Below are 18,131 nucleotides of genomic sequence, written 5' to 3'. Positions count from 1 at the left end.
TCAACACCCAGGACCAGGCCCGGACGGTGCGGCAGCAGATAGTCCATCTTGTGACAAGTGAGTGGCAGACATTCAGCATCCTATCGCACGATTCACGTGGCGATAACTATCGTAGTGCCGCTGCCTATTCAGCCGATATGTCACGGCCCTACACCTACGGCAGCCTTTGCGAGCTGATGGCCGCCGGTATCATATACAACTTACGCTTCGAGGTCTATCGCAACGGAATTCTCTACACGAGTACCGGCAGCTTCGATCTTCCAGTACGCAGACTAAGATTCAGGGACAATCTGTCAGCCGGGCACTTCGATGCCTACGTGCCCATGGCCAGAGGTGGTAGACGGGCATCTGCCATCTGACTGGATGGATTTCAGCAATACAATGAAATCACAAGTTCCAAATGTTATCTAGGATAAAATAAAAAGGAGAGCAGAGTACCATCAACAAGTACCGAAAAGTGACTCTCACCCTTCAAACAATTCACCAAATTTTGTCTGTCTCGTCTGGATCTCCATATCTCAAGGATGCAACTTACCAATTGGTGTCATATCCATTAGGTAAGCCCTTTTTTATTTCTCCCAGCTGCCCACTTTCAGCGGGAGCTCCGATTCGACCAACAATTTGTAGCTTTCCTCGCAACTTGGCCATCTGCTCTGTTGATTGACTGAAGGCAGATGAGAGTGCCCCCAAGCAGGGCACGACTCTGGGCCCCTCATTGAATGTATCTACATATATGACTTTGGCGCCCCTCCATACTCAAACAGAAACATACGGACACTTCCACACACATGACAGCAGATTCCAGGCAGCCCCAATCCTCCCATAGGCATGACAAATGTCTGGGACATTTCGGCACACTTGTCAGGAGCTCAAAGCCCAAAAGCCAATGCCCCTGGCACACCAGCAACCAACACAGAAAAGAAAACGGAAAAACCGAATGATACAAAAAAAACAAAGAAAGACCAGAAAGAGTTTTCCACAGTTGGTTTTTGTTCCCGGTGTTTCCGGGTTTCCGGGTTTCCTTGGCGGTTGCAGATTTTTGCATTCCGTTTGATTGTCTGCCGAGAAGAGGCCTCAATTTAATAAAAACTCAGCAAATTTCTGTACTACCACAATTCAATATAATTTGCACTCGATAAAAAAGAAGATCGATTGCGGCTTCCCCTGGTACACCTGGAATACCGTGACTTTTCCTTCCGGCTCTTCAAACTTCAACTCCTTCAGCGCGCAGGTATTTGCGTATCCAAGGGAGGACTTGTAGTCGATAAGGAAGAGTGCTGAAGTTTCCCCAACTGCCCTCGCATCCCTATAGATAGTAAATGAAAAGGCTATTAATACGCAAGATGCTGGTTGGCAGGAAAAAAGCTAAGGACACACTTTTGCATGTAGGATTTCGATTTGTGCACTACAGACTTAAGTGGAGGTTAATAGGTGGTTAATTGTTCTGATTTAAAATCAGTCTTGTTCTCTTTTCTTCCATCTTGATTGCTAATGTGTCGGTATTTGTAGGTCGTTAATCAATTTGTCTACGGAGATCGACAAATGGCCGAGACTGGCGAGCGGACGAAAAACTGTCATCAATTGGATCGATAAATGTTCAACAGGTCCGCCATCGCACTCGCCGCTCCTCCTTGACACCTTTCGGCGTGGCTTTGATTAAGAACAGCAGCGGAAAAACTTTGTTGCCAGTGCTGTCAGTGGACTGATGGCTTTGGGTCCCTTCTCCGTCTCTCGGTCTCTCCGTCTCACTCCGTGCAAGGTTTGTCAGTTTTAATGGCAGTTTACACATTTATCTCCCACCGAAGGTTATTTCCTCCGCCCCACCATCCTCATCGAGCAGCTTCCGTCCCATCATTGACCATCATTGTCTGTGGGCGTGGCTAAAACTTTGAGCAAGCGCAGCATTTAAGGAACCTTATATGATAGTAGTATCTTACATCATAGTAATAGGATGGAATACGATACCGCAGTTTCACCTTAAAGAATCTGAGCAAAGACAAAGCCCAGAAAAAAATACTGGGAGCCAGAGGTAGAGCGAAAGGGAAGAGAGCTGTATAGAGTGGAAAGAAAGAAAGTTTAAAATTCGAATTAATGATGTTTGTTGCTCCTTTAATGTTTCAAACGCTGAAGTCTCAGACGAAGAAGTAGAAGGAAACACGGTGACAGACAGATTAGAAGGAAGATTTTAGGTGGCAGGTGGCAGGGGGTAAGTGAGAGAGAGAGAAAGAGCGTGGAAGGAAACAGACAGAGCGATATAAAGACAGCAAGAGGGGCAGGCCGACAGACAGAGCGAGACAAGTAGTGGGGAGTCAATAATTTATCCAGCCCATCCTCACATCCGCAGCATATCCCCCTCTGCGTTTTTCGTACACCTTTTTCCGCTCTCTTCTGCCTGCCTCCACCAGCCACGCTCCACCAATATCTTAAACGCTTTTCCTTGAGCCATTAGCTTTTCATTAGCCACTTTTATGCGTGTCGATTTTCGGTGGGGTTTTAATTAGTGCAAAGCCACAACAAGCAGAGCGGAGCTTTCAATTTTTTTATGGGTCCCAGCTGATAAAAAAAACGTATGCTTTGATTTTTTGTTTTCTTTTTTCGGGAGACGCGAGAAGTGAGGCAGTGAGGAATTTGACGTTTATTACCCCATGTGTGTTTTGAATTTATAAAATCACTTTACGATCCAAACTTTATGCTTGTACTAATGACAGCTCCAGATTGGTTACAGTGGAACGCAGACCATGTGATTCGGGAATTTGTTAACGAATTTTGGATTCGGCGGTAAGCCTGGCTACGCTACGCCTAGTTTTGAAGAAATTCGTACTTCTGAAAGGCTAATGAACTCATCAATCAATCGGCTTAAAGTTCAAAGATCATTCATATCGCTTATGAAAATCTTTGAATAATCGGCTAAGTTGCTGCCAATCCTCTGAAAACCACATTTTACCGTTACACAGCGATCAGTAGCTCCTTACTTTCCTCGAAAGAAGATCTCTTTTTTTTTTTTACCAAAATACTAAAAACACTGGAAATGGTAAGTAACGGTAAAATGTGATGAAAGGTCGATTGTGACGATGTATAGTTATCGGTTTAAGGACCCAAATATGTGCATTTTATTTATCAGTATTATATTCGTTTTTTTTTTTGTTTTCATTTATTTATTAAACAGTGCTAAAAATTGTAGGCCTGGTGGCGTAAATTTTGTGATTTTGGTGTTCTTCTTAATACTTTTCCCACCCACTGTGGGGCCTGTGGTTTGAGACCTGTTTAATGCCTGGGCGATTATTTTTGTAAGCGCCACCTTAGCCCGGGCCCAATGGCTTCCGTTTAACATTCTGATGGGATCATTATTTCTGTTTTTCTTGTTCTTTATCTTTTTTCCCATCTTGCTTCTCTTTTAATTAACCAAAGCTTTTGGCTAGGCTGGAGAGGTGGTGCTGGCAGTGTTGCTGTGTACTATGTGACAGCCTACTTCTGGGCTGGGAAGGCAGAGGGAGAGCAAGGGCAGTGAGCCAGCGGCAGCGGCAGTGGCAGCTCAACTTGCAACACACGGGGTCAGCTTAAAACTGGAAACTCAATTAGGTTGCATGCGAGCTCATCGTTGCCTTGTCAAACACGTGGCATGAAGTTGCCGGATGGCAGCCAATGGGTGGCAATGGCGGGGCCAAGCAGCAGGAGCGGGAGCAGGAGCAGGAGCAGGAGTGTGTGTGCGGCAAAATCACAGCGACAACAGAAAGTACAAGAGAAGTACAACAATTACACGAGTAGTCGTTCAGAGAGCGAGCGAAAGGGGGGCCCGACCAGGCATGATGGGGGAAGCGACAACACTAAATACCCAGCAAGTGGAAAGTGGAAAACGGAAACGGAAATGACACACATAGAGAGCGAGCGAGAGTGGTGCTGAAGATGTGGAGAATGTGTGCCGCTTGTAATTCATAGAAATAGCCTCCAATAGCTGGGTGGGTGTGTGCTTCCCCGATCCCCGCTCCCCACGCCCTGGCCCACTCGGGGTATACGTGGGTACTCCCCAGCGCCGACCATGTCAGCATTTTTAACTCTCATGTGTTAAAAACGAGATCCGGGCAAAGACAAACGAGTCCGGGACATGCCAGGCCAAACATAGCCGCTACAACACTACAATGAACCAATCTCTCGTCCTCTCTCTCTCTCTCTCTCTCTGCCATCTCTCCTTCTGCCCCCTCCGCGCTGTCTCTGCCTTTTGTTGCTTTCGTTCCTTTATCTGGTTCCTGCTCAAAGCTTGCCAAGAGCAGAGCTTCAATTCAATTCAACTGCGCCAAGTTCATTGTTTATTTTTCATTTAATTTTACACTATTTTTTTCCCTTTTTGTTTTTTTGTAACAGCTCATCTTAGAGACCGTGTCCAGTTTACCATTGAATGCTTCATTCCTTGATACCCTGGAAAGATAGAAAGACAGCCAGAGACAGGCAAAAGGCTAGATAAAAAGCTGTAAGCTGTGGCATGAGACGTCTCGGAAAATTGTTACTGAGCTTAAAAGAAAATCCCAATTCAGCAGATACAGAGAATATTTTGAAAACTGTAAATAAATCCGCAATTCGATCTTAAGTGGAACTGATAGGCTTGTAGGCTATAATATATATTTTTAAGAATTATAGTCTAAAACATTTTTCATGTTTATAAATTCCAAAAGCACTGAGAAATGTCCAAAATTGTGTATGGCTTAAAGTCGAACAGACCTTTGAATAGTTTTTTAAAGAAATATAAACAAATTTTATAACATTACCACAATATTGAGAGAATATTAGCCGTAAGTGGCTCTATGCAAATCTCGGAGCTATCTTAGATTCAAAAGAAAGCTTTTAAAAAATTCGTTCTTTAATTTTCGTCTGTCATGGGAATCAAAGTAATATTTATCATAGAGATCCTTGAGCTTGTGCACTATATATATTTCAGGTATTGCACATACCAAGGTTATGCCCCCTTTTCGATCTTTTAGATACATATACACCCCAACATTAAAGCATATTCACTCACTAGACTCCATCTAACATTTTGGAGTCTCTCTCCATAACTGGCACTCAAGCAGTACAGGGGGTATATCAAATTCGCGTAAATGTATGAATCCTAAGGAATGGGTTTACCAATCAGGGTCTGTCGAAATAATTATTATAGCTAGAATAACGAAAACAGTTTCCAAAGGATAGGTTTCGATAGGCTCTCTCTCCCTCCCGGTAGATAAAGCCCCTACTCTTCCTATCATAATTTTATGATATTTTATTTGAGGCCATGTTCCGGCCTTCGAAAATGCGATTAGGACTTGGGAAAAATTTGTACGAATTGAAATTTGTGTAATTCGGTTTTCGCCACTTTTTGCAGTCGATAACCGGATCAGGGCTGTATATGTATGTACGTACTGTATGTATGTACTGTATATGTATGTATTTTAATACACCGGAGTACCGGGTATTTAGGTGTCGAGGCGAGTGTGCCTCAGATCAAACGTTCCGACTGGTTTTTTCTGTATGTTTTGTTCATCTCGTTCGTCGGCAAAATTCAATTATGGGAAAGGAACGAAACGGAGCGTACCGGAATGGACGTCCGTGTACGCGACTGGCGGAGCGGTGTCATTTGGTGGGCGTGTGGATGGGATTGGGGTTAGGGGTTGGGGAGGAAAGAGAGAAAATTTTCGGCGCGTAAATGACAAAAGTTTTGTAGTACTCGAATGTTGATCTTTAGTCAGGTCGGGGTACAGGGGCACAGAATGGGATGGGGATGGGGATGGGGATGGGGATGGGGATGGGGTTGGGGATAGGGATAAGGATGAGGATGAGGAGGGGCGTGGCAGCTAGAACACACGGTAAGCGGGCAACATTGTTAGCTAACTGACAGCACTGAGGGGCCTGCGGGAGGTATAGAGAGGGAGAGTGCTGTAAGTGGCATCCTTGAAAGTTGCGTCGAGGCGCCGCACGCAATTTGCTGCAACAACAACAGCAGTTGTCGCCCTGCCCCATGGCCTCGCCCACTCACACACAGACACACACACACGCACGCAGACGCACACACAAAAAATCAAAACAAAGGTCATTAGAGAGAGAGAGAGAGTGAAGGGGATAAAAAGTGAATGTGTCAGAAAGAGAGAAACATACAGTGGTAAGAATCCTAGTCCAAGCTCTGCTGAGTGGAATCTTCGGCTGTCTTGCCACGGGCCACGGTGTGTGTACACATATACGAGTGCACACACATCTAGCCTGTGGCATGCAGAGTGCGGCACGCGGTGCCAGGCAGGTCTCAAGCCGTAGCTGAGTATGACAGGAGCTGAACTCGAGTCGCTGCAGTTGTCAGACTCGGGTACTAGCTCTGCCAGTACCCAGACCAAAATGTGCCAAATTGAGATAAAGAACCATTGAAAATTTTGTGTTAGCTCTACTTAGTTGTGCATGAGGTGCCTGCGGGTCCGGGGCTTGCCGCTTGCTGCAAAGTGTTTCAATGTACTTCAATTTTTTCGTCGAGAATGCCAACAAATTTGGAAAAAACATTTGTCGGAATGGGATGGGGTTTCTAACAAATTTCTCACTATTGCTCGGTATGTTTTCTTATCAAAGCTGATAAGCAACTAAAAGTTCACATCTTACATTTTTGAACATAGGTCCCAGATCTCTCCTCCACTTAACCAATAGCAACCTTTTTCCACTAATATTAATATCCGATTTAATTTTTCAGCTGCTCTTCCCATCAGTAGTGCCCAAGAAGCACTACCAATTCTCATATAACCATACTTGTTCTGTCCTTTACGGACACTTTTCAGACAGACCTCGTACAAACTCATTCTAATCTATCCAACTATGTGATAATAAATATTATGCTCGCACATTACCATCAGACCCACTTTAAATTAGCCCAACCTAAACTAAAATAAGTCATCCCAGCCAACCTAAGCTGGCTGCGTTAGTCCTTTTCCTGTTCTAATTTGAAATACCCAACCGTATTATCCAGAATTATTTTTAGCCCACATAATCCCCCGCCTTTGGTTACCGCATCATGCAGAGTGCGCCAACATTTTGCAATCTTTTTCACGTTTGACGGCGTGAAACCAATAACAAAATTCATTATTATACCATACCACATACTTGGGCACTTATTTCAATAAACATGGCGTTTATCATTGGGCCATTAAGAATACAAAGTGAGGCAAATCACCCGACTGGCGGAAGGACCATTTGCCTTTATGGATGGTTTAAAATGGGATGGGACGGGATGGGATGGGATCGTATGCTCGTATACTACATGCCAAGAGCCTCCGCGCTTTTCCCCACTTCTCAGAGCAACTCGTCAAAAAGCCAAGTTCACTTTGGCTTGACGCCCGCGTCAAATGCCTAAATAACCAGACCCCAACCCGAGTCCCCGCTGCCAATCACAGTCCCAGTCCCAGTCCCAGAGCCTGGGACCAAGGTTTATGGCAGCTGCGCCCAGGAGGTGACAATATGCAGCAGGCCCACCCACCAGCCAGACCAGCAACAGAATTTTCCGCCTCAATTAATTAAAATGTTTTGTTTTAATGCTTGGCAAGGATAACGAGAGGAAAAGAGAGACAGGGACCCAGGCGGTGGCAGTGGCGGTGGTAGTGGTGGTGGCGGTGGCGTTGGACGGGAAGGAGGGGGAGAAGGAGATGAGGGTGAAGGCAGTGGAGTGGTCCCGTCCCTCACCCAGCTCCCTGACACATCCGTAGGCAGTCTAGTGTAAAATGCTGATTGATATTTCCCGGTTAATAACTTGGGTCGCACGATAGCTGTCTGAAAGGATATTTTGGCTTTCTCAAGGTCGCGCAATAAAAATTAAGTCCATCCATCAATTATACTCCCTCCCGGCCGGAGAACGCTAAAAAGGATGAGCCGAGGATACGGTTATACCTACCTCTTCGTATTCTTTCCACTTCCTTTCACTCAGTCTTGTTGACAGGACGAAAAAAATACAAGTAACAATTCTATAGCTGGAATTACGACTATCGGATACCCTACGCCCGAACGTACTGGAATCCAGCCTCAGAATTTGTTTTGGACTGTTACTTAATGTGTGATCTTTATTTGATTTGTGTGATCACGTATTGGCATACAAATCTACTGAATATGGGATTCGCATCATAGAAAATTCAGCGTTCAGCTTAGGTTAGACTCCTCCCTGGCTGTAACATACATGTGACAAAAAACATATGCTCTGGTTCTGCATGTGTACTGGGTGTGAAAGGCATACCGAAGGCGTGCGCGGAGAGGAGGAGCCCAGGATAACGACAGTTACAACAACTGCGACGACGACTCAATTAGTCGAAAGTCGAGCGCTGCATTTACATAACATTTGAAGCAAGTTTATTTAATTTAAGTGTAGTCGAGTTTTCGCCGGTTAGGCCCTGAGTGCTCCCCCACCCCCACGGCCATTGTCTTCAACTGATTCCTGGCTCTTGCTCGCTCTGTTCTCGACTCTGTGCTCCTCCACTCTTATCTTGTTTTTTGAAAACAATATGGCCTTGTGCCTCGTTAGACAAACCGCAGAGGCAGACACTCGCACAGCTCCCCGCACAGGACGCACACATAAATAATAATTCTCGAGGCATCCGCACAAAGGACAGTCCTTTTGTTGTGTCCTGGCTGGCAGATGAGCTTCAGCTGCTGGCTCCTGGCAGCTCTTTTAGCGATCACTAATAGCCAAAGTCGGTCAATCACCTGAAAATATATAACGATATGTGCATTATTTGTGGCAGCTCTGATGAAGTTGATATTCTGCCTTTGCTGGAAGTAGCGCTAATAATGGAAATTCTGGGATGGAAATAATTAGATGGAACTTCATAGATGGAAAGAGAGGAAAGGATATGTTAATACAAAATACATGCATATTTTACGGGTTATTTGAGAGTAAGAAGTAAAAGATATCAGTACGCAAAGAGGAATCAAGTCAGGGTTCTCTAGAATCGGCTATAAACGAATCGGGTAGGCCAAAATGATATCAAAAAGATTGCTATTGGCACTGGGAAAGTATAGCTCAATTATATTGGGATTAACTCGACTGGCTTCACTTAATTGAATAATTTCCATTAATTACAGACACGTTCGCATTGAAACTTCCATCAACGTGATGCAGAAATCAGGTCAGTCACTAACTCCAACCCCTCTCGAATGATATTATCCATGGGCCGAGGGCAATTCACACTCCAACTCGCGGTAGCCCGAACTTTGGGCTAAATTAACTGGCAGTCGGGTTGGTCGGGACCCCACCCGACCTGCCAAAACATTGTCAATCATCGTTAGTTCTAATTTTCATTTAGCCACCATGAATCTCTTGTGCACATTACTGCCATTACTTTGGTCTCCGCATCACATTGTCTTTTTCCACTCATTGTGTGAGAGCCAGGAGAAGCGGAATCCTTCCAAGAGCCCGAGCTGAAACCAAGATAATGCAAGACCCAACAAAAAGCATCAATTTGCATGTATGCTAACCGCACATCCACATCCACATCCACATCTATGTGTGGTTAACTCTTCTTCTCCATCTCTGTGTCGCTCTGTATGCCTCCGTATGTGTCCTCCGTTACATCTCTGTACGAGTATCTGGCCGAATTTTACTGGTGCTTCATCACAATTCATTCAGCTTGAATCCGAATTTTGGGAACGACACCGAGTCCGCACTCGCATCCGTATCCGAACCAGAACCAGAACCAGGACCGGGACCAGGACCAGTGCCCTGGCCGTGGCGAGCTCTTTCATTAACCTTTTTGGTATTCAACATAATTCAATTTGGCATCAAGTCGAGCATTCCGCATCCGTTGTAGCATCCGAGCTCATTTGCATTAATGCCATGCACATGTGTTATACACGCGGGCCGCAGTCACCAATGCCGGAGTGCAGAGGCCATCCGGATCCGGGGACTAGGGGTAGGGTTGTACTAGCAGAACGCACAGAGCACACGAGCGGCGGGGAGTGCCAGACATTTTCATAAATACATTGATTTGGCCGAGCATCACCTTAATTGTGGCCAACTGCGGCTAGAATTAATGGCTTGCAATTGGCACTTACCCTTGCATCGACATCTGGTCGATTCGGAGGATTGCGATTTCTTTAATGGTGGATTTGTTGAAATGCAAATTGGTCTGCTTAATGAACGTTGATCGGTCTGTGATGGTTGGTTTGTCCTAATTTTGAATTAATGCAAAGTGGTTAAGGGAGGTTAAGGCTTAGGGTCTATCAGTCTATCAGGGAAAGAGAACACCTAAGATGGGCTAGGTCCTCCTATGCTTTGTCTGTTTTCCTATGAATTGGTTTTTCTTACCACCGCGAATTCTTAATGATTCTAGAATGCGTTATACACAGATTGGTTCCACCTCAAACAACTGTCTAGGTGCATTTGGGGATGTAACTAAAAGAATTCAGATTCGGAATGTTTTAGAAATTGAACCAATTCGGTTGAAAATGGGTAATGTTTTGGTTCCTGAGTTATTCAGCATTTCACATGGAGCATTTTTTCTCAGTTCACGCTTGTATTTATTTTCATATTTATTTATTTAGAGTTTTCGATTCTTAGTCTTTCCGATGTTTCACTCCAAACAGATCCGATTATCATTTACTCCTAATCGCAGAGCCGTTGTGCCGCTCCCAGTGCCCACTCCACCGCACACTGGCTCGACGAATATCAAGCATACGCAGTGTATGACGGTAAGCGGACAAACTGTCACAAAACTGCATTCAAATGCGACCCAAGCACACGGTGCGCATGGCAGGGAAATTTTAACAGGAGGGAAATTCTTGTGCCGCAGCAGTCCTAACAGTAGTCGTAGCAGCAGCCAGAAGCCAGAGGCCAGAAGCCACAGCGGCACAGAATTGTCGAACAGGAATAGCAGCCACAGTCGCAGCATCATAAGCAGCACCACCAGCATCAGCATCAGCATCAACATCCTTGGCAGGACGAAAGCCCAAACAGTATGAAACAGGACTCAGCGCTGACGGCACGCGTTTCGCTTTGAGAGAGCAAAACCCAAAAGCTAGCAGCCAAAACAGCACAAAAAACGCGGAAAAGTCGCCAGCGAAGACGTCGTCGTTGTCGTTGTCGTCGTCGAAGTCTCGTTTTTTTTTTTTTTGTTAAACCGCCTTCACACGTCTCGCTGTGTCCCTGTCTGACTCTGACTCTGTCTGTGTGTGAGTGCATGAGTGTATGTGTGCATGTTGTGTCTGTGCCTTTCTGCCTGTGTCGGTGTCTGTGTTGGAGTCGTTCATGTGACTGCCTCAGCTGGCTGCGTAGGTTTTTTTAGTGAGTTTCAAATTCTATTATTTTTATTATGATTCCCCCAATTTTTGAGCTTTATTATTTTGATAGCTCCTCAATGGGGGCGCGACTGGGACAGTGGACAGTGAGAGTGAGAGGCACCGAGCCCAGAACAGCTGGCTGGCCAAGTAGCAGCTTTGATGGGGTTAAAAAGTGTTAGTTTTTGAAAGTTTGTCGTTGAGCCCAAAACAACAATCGGGAGCAGGCCGAAAAAAAGAAGAGCACAAAACGCGTAGGAAACGCGCACAAAACGCTTACATAAGTTGCTGCCTGAGAATGTACTTGTGTTGGTGGTGTGTGTTGGTGGTGTGTGTGTGTGGCTTTGGCTATGGCTTCGCCTAAAATGTGACTTTGTGCTGGTGTTGTTGTTTGGGGATCCAGAAAATTACCTAACAACATTCTTAACAAAACTAACAAAATATCTCTTTGCGCCCAAAGTTATGCTACGAAATATGACAAAAGAAACGCGCGCGCCCATCAGAAGAAGGCTGCCAGGGACACTGCTGCTCTCCTTGTTGTTGCAGTTGTTGGTTGGTGCAGGGGCTGCGGTAGAGGCAGTGCCAGTGCCAGTGCCAGTGCCATTACGATGTTGCAGCTGGCTGCTGCTTGCATTTAAGTCTGAATTGTGCGCGCGTTTTCTTGGCATTTGGAAACAGCGAAACCAAAGAAAAACGAGTTGGAGGCTACTATAAAAAAGAGAAGAGCAGGACGAGGACGAGGACGAGGGAGAGGAAGAGGAAGAGTAAAGAAAAGCCAAAATTGTTACACGGTCATTGCGGAGGTCGCACTTTAGAGGGATTTCCATTTGTAGAGCTGCCCCCAAAGAGCGATTGAGGGAAATTACAAATTCAATTGATACCAAATGTTTCGTAATAATCAATTAATAAATTCCAAACAAATTTTCAACTTGTTGCATGGCCAGCCACGAGGAAAGGGGGAGGGAAGTGGGACTGCGACTGGGACTGGGTCAAAATATGATATTTATTCGAAAAAAGTTTTTGATTCCATTAATTTTTGTTTGTTTTTGTTTAGCTGAGGGCCAGACCCCTCACACCGATCCCTACCCCTTTTGAAACAGCCCCAAAATCTAAACAGCAAAACGGAGCAAATAAATATTTTTTACATTTTTTTTTTGGTTGTTCAAACGAAATAAAATTGCGAAATAAAAAAAACACGAAACAAATAATAAAACTATAAAACAAATATTAAATATATGGTTGCAAAAATGTGTGGGAACTCAGAACTAAATGAAAATTGAAAACTAAACAAGTTTGAGCCACGGGAGAACAGCGTTGGCCACAAAGCCAAAACAAGGAAACCGATTCGAGCGCCGTATCCGTATCCGTGTCCGTGTCCGTGTGAGAGCCACGTGCGTGTACGCGTGCGTGTGGGTGCGTGCGTGCGTGAGTGTATGTGCGTTGGTGTGGGTGCACGCCACCGCCACCAGCGGCAACGAAAAAAAGGAGGCGAAACATTTTTTTGTGCCAAGGTAAGATTAGCATTAGAACCAAAGTTGATGCTTTTTTCTTGGGCTAGGTAAATATATTTAAGGACTTTTCAAACGGAAGGATTCTCCCCAGACAGAATGTGGGCTAAGCCGAACAATGAAAGTGAAATTTAAATAAGAAATGGGTGTTTTCCTTGCGGATGCGATAGTGGGAGGACAGTACCGTTTAAAAGGGATGCTTCGGATGAGATAGGTCCCCGTCCAAGGCCGATGACCATCTGGGTCGCTCTTCTCTCTCACGCTAACAGCAGATGGTATTTTGAGAGAAACCTGCGTATGAGATGGGACCAATTTTATTTAAGTCATAGCAAATGGTGTTTAAAGAAAGATTGCTTCCTAAATAACTTTATTGCCCAAATTCAGTCAGCCTCAAGTAGATGAATATCTGCCGCAGGGAGAGGTGAATGTGGGGGAACTGCATTTGCTCTCCCAGCTGAGGATTTTAAGATTGCAGAAAAGTCTGAGCATCAGAAAGACATTGCTTGAAGAAAAATATCCTTCCGAGTGCTCCAGCCGTGGGCAAGCTTGAGCTACTTACTTATTACGATATTAAAGGTTTATTTAAATCGAAATTTTTTTGAATTCTTGAGACTTTTGAACGTAATATGGCTTAGGGTAAATGTTACTGTACATTTTCCATTATTCATTTAATTTCATTTAAAGTTACAAGCTTTTTCCAGCGGAGCAACATCTTATCCATAAGCCACCTCCCATGCATATTCTAATCAATTTCAATTCTCAAACAAAGTTCTGACAGCAGGGATTTCTTTTTAACTCTTGTGGTTTTTCTACTGTTTTGCCATCTGTTGTTTTGAAGATCATATCTGGGATGAAGTCTTCATTACAAAGTTTTTAATTGCTTGATGCATTTAAAAAATAAGAAAAAGAAGGAAGATATGTTTCTTTCCCGACCACGCCCCGACCCCTGACCATGTCACATTATTAAATCAGGGGAAAACATACGTTTCCACCAGACTGCTCCTTTATTTTCGGCCGTGTTTTCCGGGACGGATTGGGTCTGCCGGGTTTTCCCGAAAACTTTTTCAGAATTGCTCCCGTGCGTACGCAGTGGAAAATGTTTAAATGTTTGCCAAACAATTTTGAGCGATTTCGAAGTGCGTGTGCTCTCGTGTTTGTGTGTTTGACTACAAGAGGGGAAATGTTCTTGTGTATGGAAAGTGTTTGTGCTGCTCTGATATGAATGGCTCTAGGGGGAGTGCAAATGCCGTTGCTATATGCTCTTTCGCCTGTAGAGAGTATTGTGATATTTCCCAGATGCTTGCAACCAAAGAAGGAAGCATCCCCCATCATCAGATAGCGTACATATGTATACACAGGCATGACCTTCTGTCAAGCAGACTAAAAGTATAAAGTATAAAAATCCATTGGTGTCCAGCAACTGAAGAAAGTTCTTGTAAAATTCGGTCTTCTATTGGTGTTCGGTATCGATCAATCTGGTGCTAGCGTACTAGCTGATTCGGCTCCTGATGCTATTGAAACTGTGCTGTTGGTGTTAGTGTTGTTTTCACTGTGGTTTCCATTGTTGCCATTGTTCTCCACTCCACTCCGGCCATCTTCCAGCTGCGCTCGTGTGCAGACCCCCGAAGTCGAGGGTTTTAATTAAATGCAACAACACTGGCAGTGCCAACAAAATCGAACAGGACCCATTCGCACTCCAAACATGATATCAGAAGCGAGAGAGAAGGAGAGAAGGCAAGAGCGGGGAAGCAGGAATCGCATAAAGTCAAGGACCGAATGGCATCCCCGAACTGTGACCAAAGCACACAGCACCCAACACAAATAAGACCAACAACTAATGATTTGTGAATGGAAATTAAACGAACTGTTTAAATGTTGAAATCGTCCCCAGACCACCCGCTCCCCCAATCGGAGCTCCTCTGACGAACACACTTATGCACAAATCGTTGCATTTGACATGAGTTATCGCAACAGCAGCAAGAGGTATCCAAATCGACGAACGAATGTATTCTATGGAAGGTATTCAATGGAAATCGGTACGTAAATGAATTGGAAAAAGTTTACTGTGGGAAATTAAGTGTTTTCCCTTGAAAGAGGGTTCTGTTTTCTGTTTACGGGGGTTCATGGGACACTTTTGCACACTGGGGCGTATGAGCTATTTATTTAGCTAATTATTTGTATTTTAAATATTCCATATTCCAAGTTTACACGGCTCGTATCTAAAATTATATTTTGGAAGATAAACTTCTTTGAAAATTACTATTTTAGATACAATTAATTCCCTTTAAATAGTATATATGGGCTGGACAAGAACATTACCTAAAGATTGATTCCACATTTTCAATGTACACTTGTATTTGACTGTTGCGTATTACTTTTCCGTATTGAGACAAGCGTTGGCCATCCAGGAGTTGGCTAATACAGTCATTACTAGATGACCCACTTGGAGCAGTTCTGGGCTGTTTGCACGGCTTTGGGGCCTGTCCGGGTGGCGGGTCTGGGGCCGGGGCCGGGGCCTCTGGTGGCGTTGACTGTTTTGCATTTAAATCGTTTTAATTGTTGCCGAAAAACAAGCAGCTTTGCTGCATGGTGAGGGGGGTGTATGTGTATGTGTATGTGTATGCAAAACGAATGAATGAACTTAACATTTAGAGTGCGGCTCCCACTGGCCCGCTCCTAGCTCTTTGTTCCATTGTCCATTGTGGCTGTTTCTGCTTCTGCTTCGGCTGCTGGTGGGTGCAGAAGTAAAGGGCGAGTCCAAATTATTGCACAATGGGGCGAATGAGCAGGAGTGCCCGGAACAAAAAGGAACAAACAACAATTGCGATGGGGCAAACGTGAACGAGCCATATAAAATGTTAACATGAAAAAAATCGTTTTGGCCCCTGCCAAATGAAGAGATTATTGAAATGACCAAGAGCAGAAACCAGGGAACGGGAACCCTGGACAAGGACCTGGATAGAGCACAGCTTACGGCATGGCATGGCGGATAGGGACCCGACATGACAGTCGCTGAAAATTCAGCTCAAAACAAAGCCCAAGGGTGGCCTCAAACCTCGAGCTGGGCGAACACAGGGCTATGAAAGAGCCCACATTCGCACACTGGAAAAAGTTCTGAATGGAAAACCTGAAAATGCACGTATGCAGTGAATCATATCAAATGCTCAAAAATAATAAAAATTTTATATAAAGAACATTTTAATTAATTGAATAAATATTTTCTAAAAATTCATTAGACAACATTTTGTGGCTTAACAATTTTTTGTTGTTGTTGTGAATAGAAAAGTAGTTGATGAACTTAATATTTAATATATTTGAATAGAAATAACTCCTAAAATATAGACCATTAAGAAAACTGTTTCTTTGGTTCAGTAATCAATAAATTCAAACATGCAATACTCTTAAATATATATACGAAAATTCTATATAGATCTTGAGAAGTTCCAAAATTTCTCCAAGTGCTGATCTCTGGCTTTTTCCGACCTGACCAAGTGGACTAATGTCCTTCTTGTGTTCAGCGGCCCTCCACCCAGTCCCAGACCCAGTCCCGTCCCTCAGCCTTCTCTTGCTCCTGGTCCTGGCTCATACTCCTTCTGCTATCTTCATCTCACCGTTATCCTTCGACGTCGTCATTCTGCCGTTCTGCCATTTGCCTCGTTGCTTTTTATGGCCCATGTCAAACATTGCAAATCAGTTGAAACTAACAAACGGGACTTGGACGGGGATCCGGGGGCTGGACCCTAGAATGAGAATGAGATTGTGGCGGGGGCGTGCCACTGTTTTGTCTGCATTGCAGCTGGCGCCTTTTTAAACACCGAAAACTTAAAAAAAAGAAAAAAAAAACAAAGAACACAGCAAACTGCAGGCTTGTTTAAAATTGTTTAAATTCCAATTGAGCTGGCGAAATTTGTATTGCCTTCGCTTTTAGATGGGGCGGGGGGTCAATTTGAGTTCCTGAATTATTGAAAGGACAGCCACACACACACAAGCACACACCCTCGCTTCAATACGCTTACGCACACAGGTGCGCTTTCTCTCACTTGCCCGCACACACAGACACACAATTAACCAATTAGCACTTTTTCACTTGTTTCTTGTTGCTGCCGGCCCCCAGCCCCCAGCCTTCCGCCCCCGGCCTCCTCCACGCCCTTTTTTTTATTACCACTTTATTGCTGTTTGTTGTAAACAAAAATTTTGTTTGCTCATAAAAAACGAATTTTTAATTGCCGCAACAGAAAACAATGGGAAAGTCGAGAGAATACCCGTGAGTGAGAGAGGAGAGAAACAAGATACGTGAAAAATGTGCAAAACTGTGCGAAAGCATTAAAGAGTGAGGGGAAAAGTAGATGGGACCGAGATAGAGAGATGGAGAGCTAATACAAATAAATATAAATAAATTTTAAAAGCATAGAACGACGGCTGGGGCTTTGTTAAAAGAAGAGACCGGGCCAAGGAGACGGTTAGTCGAGCTCTTGAAGAGATAGGGAGAGGTCGGACAAGAGGTTGAACATGATCTTGGGACGGAGACTGGAGAAGAGCAGCGACTAAATAGGGATGGGGCTGTTCAGCCTTAAAAAGAGAAATGGAGTGTACAGATAAGGACGCATATCTGCGTCCAATTAGCTTACAAACGAGGGGTGATTCTACAGTAAACTTTTGCATAAACGTATTAAAGCCTTTCACTAGATACACTCCTTTCCACCTCAGAGTAGATCCACACATTACAGATTCTGGAATGGATGAATAGTTCCATTTTCTTCGAAGGCTTGGTAGAAAGATGGTCTTATTTCCAGCTTATCTTTGCAGGATTTTTGTATCCTTTCATAGCTGTTTCTCACTCACAAATCAATCGAAGAGTGCTTCTGATCTCGTTCGCCTCTGTTCTAGCTAGTCCGTTTCTCTTCTGCATTCTCTTTCCTATCCCCCTCCACCTCCATCCCATTTTCACCTTCATTTCCACTTGAACTTTACAATCTTCCCTGCCCATTGCCCCACCCCATACCACTTCTTGCACACATTCCACCTTCCTACGCTTTTCCACTTCCTCCTCCACATTTTCGCACTTTCTCCTGCGGTTTTCAATGTGGTTTTTTTTTCAGTTTCCTTCTCGTTGAGCCGGCTCTGCTAGGCCGCAGTCAACGCACAAAATGCGGAAAATAAAAAATTATAATAAATATATTTAAATTCTTTTTTCGTTACTTCCTGCCACTGCTTCCCCTCTGTCCGGCCAGGCCACTCCGGGGTTGTGTTCCGTCCTCCTTCCGTCCTCCGTTCCCGTTCTCTTGCTCGTTCTCGTCCTCTTTTCATTGCTGGCTCGGTGGCCGTTTTCCTGATTCGCGTAAACTTTTTAATAGCACCGAAAAT

The 18,131-nt window shown here is 44.3% G+C and overlaps 1 protein-coding gene across 1 annotated transcript in view; it reads left to right on the top strand.

The window, feature by feature from the left end:
* Positions 1-430: 430 nt before the first annotated feature.
* nAChRalpha3 (nicotinic Acetylcholine Receptor alpha3) overlaps positions 431-18,131 on the top strand; it is a 110,585-nt gene continuing 92,884 nt past the window's right edge. The window contains exon 1 of the mRNA XM_002133918.3: positions 431-557. The gene's annotated coding sequence lies outside the window, so the exon portion shown is untranslated. The remainder of the gene's footprint in view (positions 558-18,131) is intronic.

The sequence above is a fragment of the Drosophila pseudoobscura genome, chromosome X (genome assembly GCF_009870125.1).
Source record: "Drosophila pseudoobscura strain MV-25-SWS-2005 chromosome X, UCI_Dpse_MV25, whole genome shotgun sequence".
In the NCBI taxonomy this organism is placed as follows: Eukaryota; Metazoa; Arthropoda; class Insecta; order Diptera; family Drosophilidae; genus Drosophila; species Drosophila pseudoobscura.
The sequence above is the reverse complement of the archived record's forward strand: the minus strand, read 5'-3'. Positions and strand labels throughout refer to the sequence as shown.